This window comes from Manis pentadactyla, chromosome 4, assembly GCF_030020395.1.
Source record: "Manis pentadactyla isolate mManPen7 chromosome 4, mManPen7.hap1, whole genome shotgun sequence".
Lineage (NCBI taxonomy): Eukaryota > Metazoa > Chordata > Mammalia > Pholidota > Manidae > Manis > Manis pentadactyla.
In genome coordinates this window covers 82239762-82256808 of record NC_080022.1, presented here as the reverse complement: position 1 = coordinate 82256808, position 17047 = coordinate 82239762, and positions in this window count along the sequence as shown.

Here is a 17047-nt window from a genome sequence, read left to right as displayed (position 1 = left end):
AAGTGTAAATGGTCTGAATGCACCAACCAAAAGACACAGAGCCACTGAATGGATAAAAAAACAAGACCCATCTATATGCTGTCTACAAGAGCTCACTTCAAACCAAAAGACATACACAGACTGAAAGTAAAGGAATGGAAAAAGATATTTCATGCAACTAATAGGGAGAGAAAAGCAGGAGTTGCAGTACTTGTATCAGACAAAATAGACTTCTAAACAAAGAAAGTAAGAAGAGACAAGGACATCACATAATGATAAAGGGGTCATTCCAACAAGAGGATATAACGATTATAAATATCTATTCACCCAACACAGAATCACCTACATAATGTGAAACCAATACAAACAGAACTAAGGGAGTAATAGAATGCAATGCATTCATTTCAGGAGACTGCAACACACCACTCACTCCAACGGATAGATCAACCATACAGAAAATGTGTAAAGAGACAGAGATACTGAAAAATGTATTAGAATACATGGACCTAATGGACATCTACAGAACACTCCCTCCAAAAACAACAGGATACACATTCTTCTCAAGTGCACATGGAACATTTTCAAGAATAGATCATATACCAGAGCAGAAAAAGATCCTCAGTAAATTCAAAATGATTGAAATAGTACCAACCAGCTTCTCAGATCATAAAGGTATGAAACTAGAAGTTAATTTCACAAAGAAAACAAAAGAGCCCACATCAACAAAAAGGACAAAAACCACATGATCATCTCCACAGATGCTGAAAAAGCATTTGACAAAATTCAACAACCATTCATGATAAAAACTGTCAAAAAAATGGGTACAGAGGGCAATTACCTCAACATAATAAAGGCCATATATGAAAACCCACAGTCAACATTATACTTAACAGCAAGAAGCCAACTACTTTTCTTTAAGACTGGGAACAAGACAAGGATACTCACTCTCCCCACTTTTGTTCAACACTGTTCTGGATGTCCTAGCCACAGCAATCAGACAACACAAAGAAATAAAAGGCATCCAGATTGGCAAGGAAGAAGTTAAGCTGCCCCTCTTTGCAGATGACATGATATTGTACATAAAAAACCCTAAAGAATCCACTCCAAAACTACTAGATCTAATATCTGAAATCAGCAAAGTTGCGGGATACAAAATTAATACACAAAAATCTGTTGCATTCCTATACACTAATGTTGAACTAGCAGAAAGAGAAATCAGGAAAACAATTCCATTCACAATAGCATCAAAAAGAATAAAATACCTAGGAATAAACCTAACCAAGGAAGTGAGAGACCTATACTCTGAAAACTACAAGACACTCAGAGAAATTAAAGAAGATACCAATAAATATAAACACATCCCATGCTCATGGATAGGAGGAATTAATATTGTCAAAATGGCCATTGTGCTTAAAGCAATCTACAGATTCAATGCAATCCCTATCAAAATACCAACAGCATTCTTCAATGAACTAGAGCAAATCATTCTACAATTTATATGGAACCACAAAAGACCCCGAATACTAAAGCAATCCTGAGAAGGAAGAATAAAGCAGGGGGAAATATGCTACCTGACTTCAAGCTGTACTACAAAGACACAGTAATCAAGACAATTTGGTACTGGCACAAGAACAGACCCATAGACCAATAGAACAGACTAGACAGCCTAGATATAAACTCAAGTATATATGGTCCATTAATATACAATAAAAGAGCCATGGATATACAATGGGGAAATGACAGCCTCTTCAACAACTGGTGTTGGCAAAACTGGATAGCTACATGTAAGAGAATGAAACTGGATTATTGTCTAACCCTATACATAAAAGTAAACTCATAATGGATCAAAGACCTGAATGTAAGTCATGAAACCATAAAACTCTTGGAAAAAAATATAAGCAAAAATCTCTTGGACATAAACATGAGCAACTTCTTCATGAACATATCTCCCTGGGCAAGGAATACAAAATGAAACATGCAGAAGTGGGACTATATCAAACTTAAAAGCTTCTGTACAGCAAAGAACACCATCAGTAGAACAAAAAGACACCCTACAGTATAGGAGAATATATTCATAAAAGACATATCCGATAAGGTGTTGACATCCAAATTATATAAAGTGCTCATGCACCTTAACAAACAAAAAGAAAATAAGCCAATTAAAAAATGGGTGCATGATCTGAACAGACACTTCTCCAAAGAAGAAATTCAGATGACCAACAGGCACATGTAAAGATGATCCACATCGCTAGTCATCAGAGAAATGAAAATTAAAACCACAATGAGATAACACCTCTCACTAGTTAGGATGGCCAACATTCAAAAGACAAACAAAAACAAATGTTGGCGAGGATGTGGAGAAAGGGGAATCCTCCTATACTGCTGGTGGGAATGGAAATTAGTTCAACCACTGTGGAAAGCAGTATGGAGGTTCCTCAAAAAACTCAAAATAGAAATACCATTTGACCCAGGAATTCAACTCCTAGGAATTTACCCTAAGAATGCAACAGCCCAGTTTGAAAAAGACATATACACAGCACTATTTACAATAGCCAAGAAATGGAGGAAACCTAAGTGTCCATAAGTAGATGAATGGATAAAGATGTTGCAGATATACACAATGGAATATTATTCAGCCATAAGAAGAAAACAAATCCTACCATTTGCAATAAAATGGATTGAGCTAGAGGGTATTATGCTCAATGAAATAATCCAGGCAGAGGAAGACAAGTATCAAATGATTTCACTCATCTGTGGAGTATAAGAACAAAGAAAAAACTGAAGGAACCAAACAGCAGCAAACTCACAGAACCCAAGAATGTACTAACAGTTACCAAAGGGAAACTGACTGGAGAGGATGGGTGGGAAGGAAGGGGTAAGAGAGAAAATGGGGCATTACAATTAGCACACACAATGTGGGGTGAGGGAGGGACATGGGGAAGGCAGTGTAACACAGAGAAGACAAGTAATGATTCTATAGCATCTGACTGCGCTGATGGACAGCGACTGTAATGGGGTATGTGGTGGGTACTTGATAATAGGGGAAGTCTAGTAACCATAATGTTGTTCATGTAATTGTACATTAATGATACCAAAATATAAATAGATAGATAGATAGATATAGATAGATAAACCATCTGCATATCCTAGTGAAGTTAATATCCTTCAGAAAAATAAATAAATTAAAATTTGAAAAAAAGTAAAATTTACATATTTAGTAATTATCTATAGGCATGAGCTAAAAATATGGGGGAAGCAAAATCCAGAACTTCTCATTTAAGTAGAGGGTACAGTCTTTGCCAAATTCACTCTTGATCATATTCCATTTGGAAATAACAAAATTACAACAAAAACACACACTAACAGGTCCAGCATAACAAAAATTCAGATACAACTAACGTTTTACTAAGGTGAAGGAAACAATGGAGCAGAAATGTGAAGGAGAAGTGGATGGAAGTAAGAGACAACCTCCTTTAGGGACATAGGGAGGTGGAGAGTGGTTCCCCAGGTCCCCAGAGTTCTCCTGGCTCAATCTCCCCAGATGACGCCTAGGAAATGGGTACAAATTAACCAGGAGATTTCTGGAATTGTTGCTGCTGTCCTAGAACTCCAGCCTTATCCAGGACACTGGATCAATGTTAATAACACTTGTTAGAGGACAGCCTTCACTAGTGGCACCACATTGAAGCTGGGATGCAGACAGATTTGGATCCCTCAGCCAAACTCCAGGAACTTTGTGGCAGCAAACGGAACAGGCTGCCACCCTCATTTCATTAGCCTCACAATATCTTGAAACTTTATATTACAGGACTGGATTTTTTGGACCCCACCTAACAGGTTTTGGCAGGGTTTTACTTGGTTTGAAATATCATCTAGATCATCATTTTTATCCAAAAACAAATTTATGAAAAGGTCAGCTCTCATTTATAGGATTGATGAACAACTCAAACAGAAATTGAAATCTGCGATATTTTATAGAGGAGATTTGAAGGCAAGAAACAATATTGAATGAGAAGTGTACAAATATGAAAGTTTTCTCAACATATTTTCATTCAGGTTTTTAAACCATATCTAAGCACTTCAAAAGTCTGCTATTATAAGCTCAAAGGAATTCAGAAGTAACCACTATCTAAAAACACAGCTTAGCATTAATAAAAATATTAGAATCATGGGGCAAATTTTAATTCAATAAAACCAAGTCCCAAGAAGTTCTAAAGAGATGGCATCCAGGAGACATAAACACACACACACACACACACACACACACACACACTCACTCAAGAAAAACGCATGTGATCATGAAGTATGATTTCCTGACCTTTGAAATTTCAAAGTGTATATTTTCTCTTAGTGATACAATTAGTTAATTCAATAAATATTTGGGTAGCATCAATCAAATCATTTTAACATGGTAGCAAAGAATTTTTATATAAAGATAAAAAGTGAATGAAAATAAGGGATCATCACCTATGTCTATCCCACTTTTACTGACTGCACTGCATTTTATCTACAGATTGTTTCTCTTTCTCAGCACCTTCCCCAAACACACAGAACAACAACACAATGGCTTTTTGCTATTGGCAAAACAATAAAGCAATATCACAGAATTGGTATAAAATGTGACTAGAGTTCTTTATAAAGAATTACCCCTTGGTTACATATTTTAAAAAAAAACAAATCCCGTTATCAAACGATGGGGCATCAGAGGTATAAAGACGGGCTCTGCTAATATACTATGAGGGATTCTGTTAACATACTGATGAGCACCCCTGACACAGCTAATGAAGATGTCAACATTTTAAGAAAGAAAAAAATGTCTTATTAGAGTTTAAAATGAGCATTTTTGGTACCAAAATACTTTACCTCCCAGCTAGTTTCCATGGCTCTTGTGATTATGTCACTCAGTCAAAAGCAATGCAAGAAGAATGTGGCCATCCTTTTTATACCGTCTGGCATACTGCAGTTCTGAGGAAGGGCAGTTAATTGGCTATATCTGAGTAATCACAAGATTTATAGGTTTGATTATCCAAAATAGATGCTTTTACCCTGATATATATATGGCATTTTCACTGTTGTATTAATAATAATAAAAGCACACCAAATGAATGAAACAGCATCATTATAAATGGGATTTGTGTGTGCAATGAAACAGTATGAGTGTCTCATGGTTCCTACAATGAAGATGTAACTATTTTCATACACAAGTTATTAACTCAAGTTGTTCTTTATTATACCATAACTTTGCTCCTATAGCAACATGGTTGCAGTAGAAAATTATTGAGCCTCAGTGTTACATGCCAGATGTTTCTAAAGCAAAGGTGGCAGTTTAATTTAAGCTAGTTTAAATGGTAGATATAAGCAACCTCAGAAAAAAAAAGTATAGAAATGTAAGGTGTGCTTAATTAAAAGTACTTATTTCTAGATATCTTTCTTCTAGACCAGAACTATCTAATGGAAATACACACAAGCACATATGTAATTTTAAATTTTCTGGGAGCCACATTTTCAAAAATAAAAGGAACAAGAGTGCTTAGTTTTAATAATATATTTGAACCTGATGGATCCAAAATATCATTTAAGCATGAAATTATTATAAGAATTTATTGAGATATCTTACCCTCTTATTTTCCTATTAAGTTTTCTAAATTTGGTCTGTATTTTATCCTTACAACACATGCCAAGTCAGACTAGCTGAATTTCAAAGTTCTCAGTAACCACATACAGGTAGTGGCTTCCATAATGAACTGCATGGTTCTGTACTTTTCCCATGTTTACATCTAGGACTATCGTTAATTCCTCCCATGCAGTTCATGAAAATATTCATAGAAGATAACCCTGGGAAGGATCTCCAAGATTAGTTAATCACTCTGAAATATCTGCATGTGTCCTCTTTACAGAGTGTAGCTGAGTACTTTCATTCAGTCAAAATGATCACAATTCTAAGTTCAACCCAGAAAGTTTTTTGAAAACTTCTTTAAAAATCCTGGAATTGAATAACTATGCCCTGATTATTATGTCTGCCTATAGAAAGGAAGAAAATGCAGAAATCAGAAGTGACATAGGGCTAAGTGGTGTGTTCAGTGTTCTTACCCAGCTGTGAGAGGCAGGTGTTCCAAGCAAATGTAGTGAAAATTAAAGGAAATAATGTATGAAAAGTATGAGGCCTGTAAAGGGTGGCCTTGCAAGAAATTAGCAAAGAAAGGAGTCTCTGTCCCTGTCCTCAAGCTCTCAGTCTAACTGGATCCAGGATAATGGGACAGAAGCCATGACACTGGGAGAACACAAATATAACCCAATGAAATGGAAGTATGGGTTAAATCATTTCTGAGTATGTGTAAATATAATGTAGCCTGCCACCACCATCCACAACCTCTTATGTCCCTCCCTGGAATATCTGTATATGAATAAAATTAACTGTGTTTTTGCTTGTTCTTAAGTGAACATCAACCTTCAAAGAGTAAGTCACAAGAGAGCAACTTGCAGCCTAAGATGGAAAGAAGACATCTAGAAGGGGAAAGAATAACCCACCTACCCTTTTCTTTTTGGCTAGTATATGGTACTAAATTCACCAATTGTATTGATATGTTTTTTGTTTTTACTTTACCTTAAAAGTCTTCTCTTCTTCCATGTCTACTCAACAGCTGCCAGCTATGAAAGCAGCACACAGAACACAGGCCTAGGGAAATGACCCAGCTTTGCTTGCCCTGAAGACCTCTCTTCTGGTGAGGCAACGCAGAATAAAAGGAATTCATTAATTCTGCACATTGAGTGGAATGAACAAATGGTGAAAATTCAACTGAGTTAAAAATAAAAGGCCATGAACGAGGTGAGTCAGATAAGGTTGGAAAGAAGGATTTATAATTAGTAACAAGAACACTTATGAAATAATAAATCTTATTTATTAGAAAAGCAAATACATAGTACAGGTACTGAATTATTTACTTATAAAGCTAGTATAAAGGTTAAAAGACAAATGTAATAAAAATAAGTATCATTACAGTAATTAGTTAAGAGATACACAAGATAAAAAGATGTAAAATGTGACTTAAAAAATATAAAACATGATGACAGAGAGTAAAAATGTAGAGATTTAGAATGGGATCAAACTTAAATTACCAAATTAAAATAGATTATTATAGATATAAGTTATGTGTAAAACTCATGGCAACCACAAAGCAAAACTCTATAGTAAATACACAAAAGTTAAGCAGAAGGGAACATAAGCATACCACTAAAGAAAGTCATCAAACCACAAAGAGAACAAGAGAAAAAAGAACCAGAGAGAAACTATAAAAAGAGCTAGAAAACAATTAGCAAAATTGCAGTGAGCACAAATCTATCAATAATTACTTTAAATGTAAGTGGACTACATGCTTCAATCAAAATACACAAAGTGGCAGAAGGGATTAAAAAAGAAGACCCATTTATATGCTGCCTACAAGGGACATACTTTAGATGTAAGGGCACATACACACTGAAAGTGAGGGATGGAAAAAGATATTCCATGTAAATGGAAACCCAGAGAAAGTTAGAGAAACTATATTTATATCAGACAAAACAGACTTTAAAACAAAGACTACAGTAACAAAGAAAGGTATTATTGATATAAATAGGTTAATCCAACAAGAACATTTGTAAATATTTATGCATCCAATATAGGAGCACATAAATATATAAAACAGATATTAACAGACCTAAAGGAAGAAATTTACAGCAATACATAATAGTAATGGAGTTTAACACCTCAATTACATCAATGGATAGATCATCCAGGCAGAAAATCAGTAAGGAAACATTAGCCTAAATTATAAGTTACACCAGATGGATTTACACCAGAAAAGTTATACCAGATATTTAAAGAATATCCCACCCCAAAGCAACAAGATACATGTTCTTCTCAAGTGCACATGGAACATTTTCCAACATAAATGGTATATTATGTAAAAAAATGAATCTTAATAAATTTAAAAGGATTGAAAATATATCAAGTATCTTTTCTGACTATATGATATGAACCTTGAAATTAATTATAGGAAGAAAATTGGAAAATTCTAGTATGTAGAGATTAATTAACATGCTACTAAATTACCAATGCATCAAAAATCAAAAGAGAGATTTTAAAAATACAGAGAAACGAAAATGGGAAGATAACATACCAGAATTGATGGGATGCAGCAAAAGCAGTTCTAAGAGGGAAGTTCATAGTGATAAATTCCTCTCAAGAAACAAGAAAAGTCTCAACCTAACTTCACACCTCACAAAACTAGGAAAAGAACAAAGCACAGAATTCATAGAAGAAAAATACAAAGATTAGAGAAGAAATAAATAAAATAGACCCTAAAAAGGTAATAGAAAAAAATGTAATGAGCAATTTCTTTGAAAAGATTAACAAAATTGATGCATCTTTAGCTAGACTCACCAGGAAAAAAAAGAGAGAACTCAAATAAAATCAGAAATGAATGAGAAAATATTACAACTGAATGCAAAGAAACATAAAGGATCAAAGAAACTACTATGAACAGTTGTGCACCAAAAATTGGAATGCATAGAAGAAATGGGTAAATTCCTAGAAACACAATTTACCAAGACTAAATCATGACAAAGTAGAAAAATCTGAACAGACCAATTACTAGTAAGGAAATTAAAACAGTAATCAAAAACCTCTCAACAAACTAAATCCCGGGAATAGATGGCTTCATTGGTGAATTCTACCAATCATTCAAAGAGCAATTAATACCAATCCTTCTCAAACTCTTCTAAAAAATAAGAGGGGAAATTCTTCCAAACACATTTTATGAGACCAGCATTATCCCAATAAAACCAGACAATGATGTCAAAAGAAGAAGAGGATTACAGGCCAATATCCTGATGAATATAGATACAAAAACTCAAGAAACTATTAGCAAATCAAATTCAAAAATGAATTAAAAGGACAATACCATGATTAAGTGAGATTTATTCCAGGGATGCAAGGATGGTTCACCATCCACAAATCAGTCAATGTGAAATATCACATTAATAAAATGAAGGATAAAAAGCATATGATCATATGACACAGAGAAAGCATTTGATAAAATTCAACATTCATTTATGATAAAAACTCCCTATAAAGCAGGGTAGAGGGAATGTACCTCAATATAATAGAGGCCACATATGACAAGCCCACAGCTAATGTTATACTCAAGGATGAAAAGCTGGAAGTTTTTCCTCTAATATCAGGAACAAAGCAAGAATGCCACTCTCACTAATTTTATTCAGCATAGTATTTGAAGTCATAGAAAGAGTGATTAGACAAGGAAAAGAAATAAAATACATATAAATTGGAAAGGAAAAAGTAAAACTATCACTCTTTGCAGTTGACATGATATTGTAGATAGAAAACCCTAAAGACTCCTTTAAAAAATTGCTAAAACTAATAAACAAAGTTAGTAAAGTTTAGGATCAATACACAAAAATCAACTGTTTTTTACAATAATAACAAGCTATCAGAAAGAGAAATTAAGGAGAAAAATTCCCATATATAATTACATGTATTTATAATAACATCAAAAAGAATAAAATACCTAGGAATAAATTTAACCAAAGAGGTGAAAGACCAGTGTATTAAAAACTACAAGATATTAATGAAATAAATTGAAAATACAAATAAATATATATTCCATCCTCATGGGCTGAAAGAATTAATATTGCTAAATGTCCATACTACACAAAGAAATCTACACATTCAGTGTAATCCCTATCAAAATACCAATGATACTTTTTTACAGAAATAGAAAAATGCTAAAATTTATATGGAATCACTAAAAGAACAAAGAAATCTTGAGAAAATAGAGCAAAACTGGACACCCCAAACTCCGTGATTTCAAACTATATTACAGAGTTATAGTAAAAACAGTATGGTGTTGGCATAACAACAGAAACTTTTACGAATGCAACAGAATAGAGAACCCAGAAATAAACTGATACATATATGGTCAATCTATGACAAAGGAGCCAAGAATATACAATGAGGAAAGGATAGTCTCTTCAATAAACAGTGTTGGGAATACTGGACAACCAGAAGCGAAGGAATGAAATTGGACCACTCCCTTTCACTATATACAAAAAATAACTGAAGATGGATTGAAGACCTGAATATAAGCCTGAAATCATAAAACTCCTAAAAGTGAACATAAGCAGTGAGTTTTGACATAATCTTGGCAATTATTTTCTTAGTCGGACCAAAAGCAAAAGCACTAAGATGAAAAAAGAAACAAAGGGGACAACATTAAACTAAAAGCTTCTGCACAGCAAAGGAAATCATCAACCAATAAAAAGGCAACCTACTGAATAGTAGAAAATAATTATAAATAGTATTTCTGAAAGGAGCTAATAAAAAAATTATACAAAGAACTCATACAATTCAATAGCAAACAAACAATCCAGTTCAAAAATGGACACAAGATCTGAATAGAAATGTTTTCCAAAGAAGATGTATAAATGGCCAAAAGGTATATTAAAGATGCTCAACATCATTGATCATTAGGGAAATGCAAATCAAAACCACAATGAGATATCACCTCGCACCTGTTATAATGGCTATTATCAAAAAGACAAAATAACAAGTATTGTCAAGAATATGGAGAAAAGGGAATCCTTGAGCCTTATTGGTAGGAATGTAAATTCATGCAACCGCTGTGGAAAACTGCATGAAGTTCCTCAAAAATTTTGAAATAGAGCTACCATATGAACCAGCATATGGTATTTATCCAAATAAAATGAAAATACTAATTCAAGAAAATGTATGCACCCCCATGTTCATTTTGGCATTATTTACAATAGCCAAGATATGGAAATAGCCTAAGTGTCCATTGATGGATCAATGGATGAACACACATATGTATTGTTCAGCCAAATAAAAGGATGAAATTTTGCCATTTGCAACAGTATGGATGGCCCTTGAGGGCATTGTACTGAGTGAAATAAGTCAGACAGAGAAAGACAAAAACATATGATCTCTGTTTATGTGGAATCAAGAAGCAGCAATCCAAGCTCATAGATATTGAAAACAGATTGGTAGTTGCAAAAGGCAAAGGGTGGGACATAATAGAAAGGGATGAACTGAGTTTTATTTAATTTAAATAAATTGAATGAAATTTTTTTAAAAATGAATAAAAGAAGGAAGGGAAGAAGCGTTGCAGCAAGGCTTATATTCCATTCTATCATAATGGTGTTCCTCCCTGCTACCTGTCTGGTAGGGTTAGCTCACAACCAAGAGCTACTGTGCTCTCCCAGACAGAACTAGAGAAAGAATTCAACCAAAACAAGCAAGAAATATGGCCAAGTGGGGTACCATCAAAGTCTAAGTTCAGGCTCTATAAGAAAAATCTCAGCCTGGGTGGCTCTAACAACAGACATTTCTCACCATACTAGAGGCTGGAAGATTCAGTGACTGGTGGGAATCCACTTCCTGGTTGGAGGCTGTTGCATCCTCACATGGCAGAAAGAGAGCTAGAGAGTTTCCTGGGGTATGTTTTATAAGGACACTGATTTCATTCATGAGGGTTCTCTCCTCATGGCCTAGTCATCTCCTAATACCATCACTTCAGGGGTTAGGATTTCAATATATGAATGGGGTGGGGGATGGGCCCAGTGGGAACAAAAAATTTGGTCCAAAATAATCAGTAATCTTCTAGGATATAAGCTCCCTGAAGACAGAGCCTTTGTTTTTCTTGTTACCCAGTGCCTACACTTGAGAGGCACTTGAAAGGTGCTTAACAGTAAATCGTTAATAAGTATGTATTGAATGAAGGAAGCAAAGGAGACCAGCAACTGTGGGTTTGGAGAATCAACTCTATCAGTGTAAGGTCCCCAGAAACAAGACAAAAAACCAATCAAAATTTACCAAGGCCACGTGTGAGTGTAAATGAGAGAGAGGTCCAGGTGGGTACTCCAAAAAAAAATGACACTAGAAGAAATCTGGGAACTCTCATTCCTAACTTTTAAATACAAGTGAAATCAATTTATTTGCACATAGATTTTTCCCCATATTTATCTCTGCTCACTTTGTTAAGAGCCTATGTAGAAATTTAATCACTTTTCTTTCAGAGAGCTATTCCTGATTCAGCCCAGAGGTCCTTGTTAGCTACTCTCAATCATACTGTTTTCTAACAAGCTCAATAATTTCTACCTATCTTTGATGTTTATGTCACCCAAATATTTGTAGATAGTTATCCCACCTCCTGTTAGTTGTTGCTGAACTACGAATTAAGGATTAGGCATATTTAGATCCTTTAAACCTGGTAAATACCTCAAATCAATACTTCCATTACTCTAACCATTTCAGATTCCCTTGTTAAGAATGTCTTTAGGGAGATTAAAGATGGCAGCGAGAGAGGTGAGACAGACGCTTCCTCCTAAAACTGCATATAATACGAAAATATAATTAATACGATTAATCCTGAAAAAGCAAAAGAGGAAAGAGGGTTGTGCCAAACTGCATACACCTGGAAAAAAGAATAAATCTCGTGGAACAGGGCAATGTACCAAATCCATAGCCCAGCTGGACCCGAGCCCTTCCCCCACCCCAGCTCACTGGTGGGAGAAAGAGAAATGGAGCAGGGAGGGAGTGGAGGCTTGGGACTGCTGAACACCTAGCTCTGGAGATTTGCTCTGAGAGCACAAACTTACATTTCATGGTACTTTCTTTTTTTTTTGAGAGGGCATCTCTCATATTTATTGATCAAATGGTTGTTAACAACAATAGAATGCTGTATAGGGGACTCAATGCTCAATGCAAAATCATTAATCTACCCCAAACCTAATTCTCGTCAGTCTCCAATCTTCTGAAGCATAACGAACAAGTTCTTATATGGTGAACAAATTCTTACATAGTGAATAAGTTCTTACATGGTGAACAGTACAAGGGCAGTCATCACAGAAACTTTCGGTTTTGATCACGCATTATGAGCTATAAACAATCAGGTCAAATATGAATATTCGTTTGATTTTTATACTTGACTTATATGTGGATCCCACATTTCTCCCTTTATTATTATTATTATTTTTTTTAATAAAATGCTGAAGTGGTAGGTAGATGTAAGATAAAGGTAGAAAACTTAGTTTAGTGTTGTAAGAGAGCAAATGTAGATGATCAGGTGTGTGCCTGTAGACTATGTGTTAATCCAAGCTAGACAAGGGCAATAAAACATCCATGTATGCAGAAGATTTCTCTCAGAACAGGGGGGGTGAGGTTCTAAGCCTCCCCTCTGTTGATCCCCAATTTCTCACCTGATGGCCCCCCTGCGACTGTGCCTGTCTTAGGTTGTTCCTCCCTTGAGGAGTCTTACCCGTATCTGGCTAACCAGTCATCTTCTGGGGCCATACAGGGAAATGTCAAGTTGGTAAGTGAGAGAGAAGCCTTATTGTTTGAAAAGGTTAGCTTTTTACTTCTTTGCAGATTTATGCCCTGTGGCTTCTATGCCCAGCATTTGTCTTGAGGTATCTTTACCACTTGGAGGAATTATGATACTTGGTAAATTCGATATGAGGCACAAATTCTATTTAAGGGTTGTAATTAGGAAGGAAGAAGAAAAGCTATAGAGGTAGCATAAGGAAGAAAACCTGGGAAGATTGATTATTTCTTTGACATATCTTCTTGTAGAGTAACTTAAGCATGTATAGGTTTTAAACTACTAATTAAATTGCGCACACACATTAACATAATAGGAATACAGTTACATAACCAAAGCAGATCTATAATTACCAGCCATCTCCAGTGAAGCCAAGAAAACCAGTTAGGCACCCTAGGCATTTGTGAAAATTTGTCTATGATATGGTGGATATTGTCCAACTGAACTTGAACAGTCTGAGAGAAATCAGACAAATTAAAACAGCCCATTCCTGGGAACTGTTCACATCCCATATGTTTTTTTAACAGTAGACAGTCTGTAATTGTAAGATTTTGGAGCACTACAACTTGCACTTCTCCAAATTCTTGGTTGAGTTCCAACAGTGTAGATCCAGTCAAATTTGTTGTTTTACTGTATGCACAGGCCAGCTTAGATATCTCCTTCTTCAGTCCAATGGCTAGTCCAAGCACAGGTGGGATGAATGCAGCTAGAACTGCAGCATCGCCTGGATCTTTGTTGAGGTTTTTTGATGATCATCTTCTGACATGAGTCTTCCCGAGAGTGCTGATGTTGGAAGTTCTTTTTCATACCGTATCTTAGTTCATTTTCTGGGTAGCCAAATTAGGCTTTGATCCTCTGTATAAACACAAACAGACCCTTTGCCCACACTTTGATCTGATCTTTATACCATTGCGTAGAACTCATTGGAGGTCACCACACAGGAACTGCTTTTTTTTTTTTTGTAAGATAAAGGAATATTATCAGAAAAGTGTACTTCCATAGCTGATCATCTGACACCCTTTAAGTGATCAAAATTAAGGATATTTAAAGCATGCAGTTAGTTTTATCCTATCATGGAGTAATCCCGCTTTTCTTTCTTTCTTTTTTTTTCTTATCTTTAATGTACACTTACATGAAGAATATTATGTTTACTAGGCTCTCTGCTATACCAGGTCCCCGCTATAAACCCCTTTACAGTCAGTGTCCATCAGCATAGCTAAATGTTGTAGAATCACTACTTGTCTTCTCTGTGTTGTACAGCCCTCCCCTTTCTCCCACCCCCTCCTATAAATGCTGATCTTAATACCCCCCTACTTCTCCCCCCCTTATCCCTCCTTACCCACCCATCCTCCCCAGTCCCTTTCCCTTTGGTACCTGTTAGTTCATTCTTGGGTTCTGTGATTCCGCTGCTGTTTTGTTCCTTCAGTTTTTCCTTTGTTCTTATACTCCACAGATGAGTGAAATCATCTGGTATTTCTCTTTCTCCGCTTGGCTTATTTCACTGAGCATAATACCCTCCAGCTCCATCCATGTTGCTGCAAATGGTAGGATTTGCCCTCTTCTTATGGCTGAGTAGTATTCCATTGTGTATATGTACCACATCTTCTTTATCCATTCATCTACCGATGGACATTTAGGTTGTTTCCAATTCTTAGCTACTGTAAATAGCGCTGCGATAAACATAGGGGTGCATCTGTCTTTCTCACACTTGATTGCTGCATTCTTAGGGTAAATTCCTAGGAGTGGAATTCCTGGGTCAAATGGTAAGTCTGTTTTGAGAATTTTGATGAACCTCCATACTGCTTTCCACAATGGTTGAACTAGTTTACATTCCCACCAGCAGTGTAGGAGGGTTCCCCTTTCTCCACATCCTCAACAACATTTGTTGTTGTTTGTCTTTTGGATGGTAGCCATTTTTACTGGTATGAGGTGATACCTCATTGTAGTTTTAATTTGCATTTGTCTGATAATTAGTGATGTGGAGCATCTTTTCATGTGTCTGTTGGCCATCTGTATTTCTTTTTTGGAGAACTGTCTGTTCAGTTCCTCTGTCTATTTTTTAATTGGATTATTTGATTTTTGTTTGTTGAGGCGTGTGAGCTCTTTATATATTTTGGATGTCAAGCCTTTATCGGATATGTCACTTACAAATATATTCTCCCATACAGTAGGGTTCCTTTTTGTTCTATTGATGGTGTCTTTTGCTGTACAGAAGCTTTTCCGCTTAATATAGTCTCACTTGTTATTTTTGCTGTTGTTTTCCTTGCCTGGGGAGATATGTTCAAGAAGAGGTCACTCATGTTTATGTCTAAGAGGTTTTTGCCTATGTTTTTTTCCAAGAGTTTAATGGTTTTGTGACTTACATTCAGGTCTTTGATCCATTTTGAGTTTACTTTTGTATATGGGGTTAGACAATGGTCCAGTTTCATTCTCCTACGTAGCTGTCCAGTTTTGCCAGCACCATCTGTTGAAGAGACTGTCATTTCCCCATTGTATGTCCATGGCGTCTTTATCAAATATTAATTGACCATATATGTTTGGGTTAATGTCTGGAGTCTCTATTCGGTTCCACTGGTCTGTGGCTCTGTTCTTGTGCCAGGACCAAATTGTCTTGATTACTATGGCTTTATAGTAGAGCTTGAAGTTGGGGAGTGAGATCCCCCCTACTTTATTCTTCTTTCTCAGGATTGCTTTGGCTATTCGGGTCCTTTGGTGTTTCCATATGAATTTTTGAATTATTTGTTCCAGTTCATTGAAGAATGTTGCTGGTAGTTTCATAGGGATTGCATCAAATCAGTATATTGCTTTGGGAAGGATGTCCATTTTGACGATATAAATTCTTCCTAGCCACGAGCATGGGATGAGTTTCCATCTGTTAGTGTTCCCTTTAATTTCTCTTAAGAGTGGCTTGTAGTTTTCAGAGTATAAGTCTTTCACTTCTTTGGTTAGGTTTATTCCTTGGTATTTTATTTTTTTGATGCAATTGTGAATGGAGTTGTTTTCCTGATTTCTCTTTCTGTTGGTTCATTGTTAGTGTATAGAAAAGCCACAGATTTCTGTGTGTTGATTTTGTATCCTGCAACTTTGCTGTATTCCGATATCAGTTCTAGTAGTTTTGGAGTGGAGTCTTTAGGGTTTTTTATGTACAATATCATGTCATCTGCAAATAGTGACAGTTTGACTTCTTCTTTACCAATCTGGATTCCTTATATTTCCTTGTTTTGTCTAATTGCTGTGGCTAGGACCTCCAGTACTATGTCAAATAGCAGTGGGGAAAGTGGGCATCCCTGTCTAGTTCCCAATCTCAGAGGAAAAGCTTTCAGCTTCTTGCTGTTCAGTATAATGTTGGCTGTGGTTTTATGATGTATGGCCTTTATTATGTTGAGGTACTTGCCCTCTACTCCCACTTTGCTGAGAGTTTTATCATGAATGGAAGTTGAATTTTTTCAAATGCTTTTTCAGCATCTATGGAGATGATCATGTGGTTTTTGTCTTTCTTTTTGTTGATGTGGTGGATGATGTTGATGGATTTTCGAAAGTTGTACCATCCTTGCATCCCTGGGATGAATCCCCCTTGGTCATGGTGTATGATCCTTTTGATATACTTTTGTATTCGGTTTTCTAATATTTTAAGTATTTTTGCATCTACATTCATCAGGGATATTGGTCTGTAATTT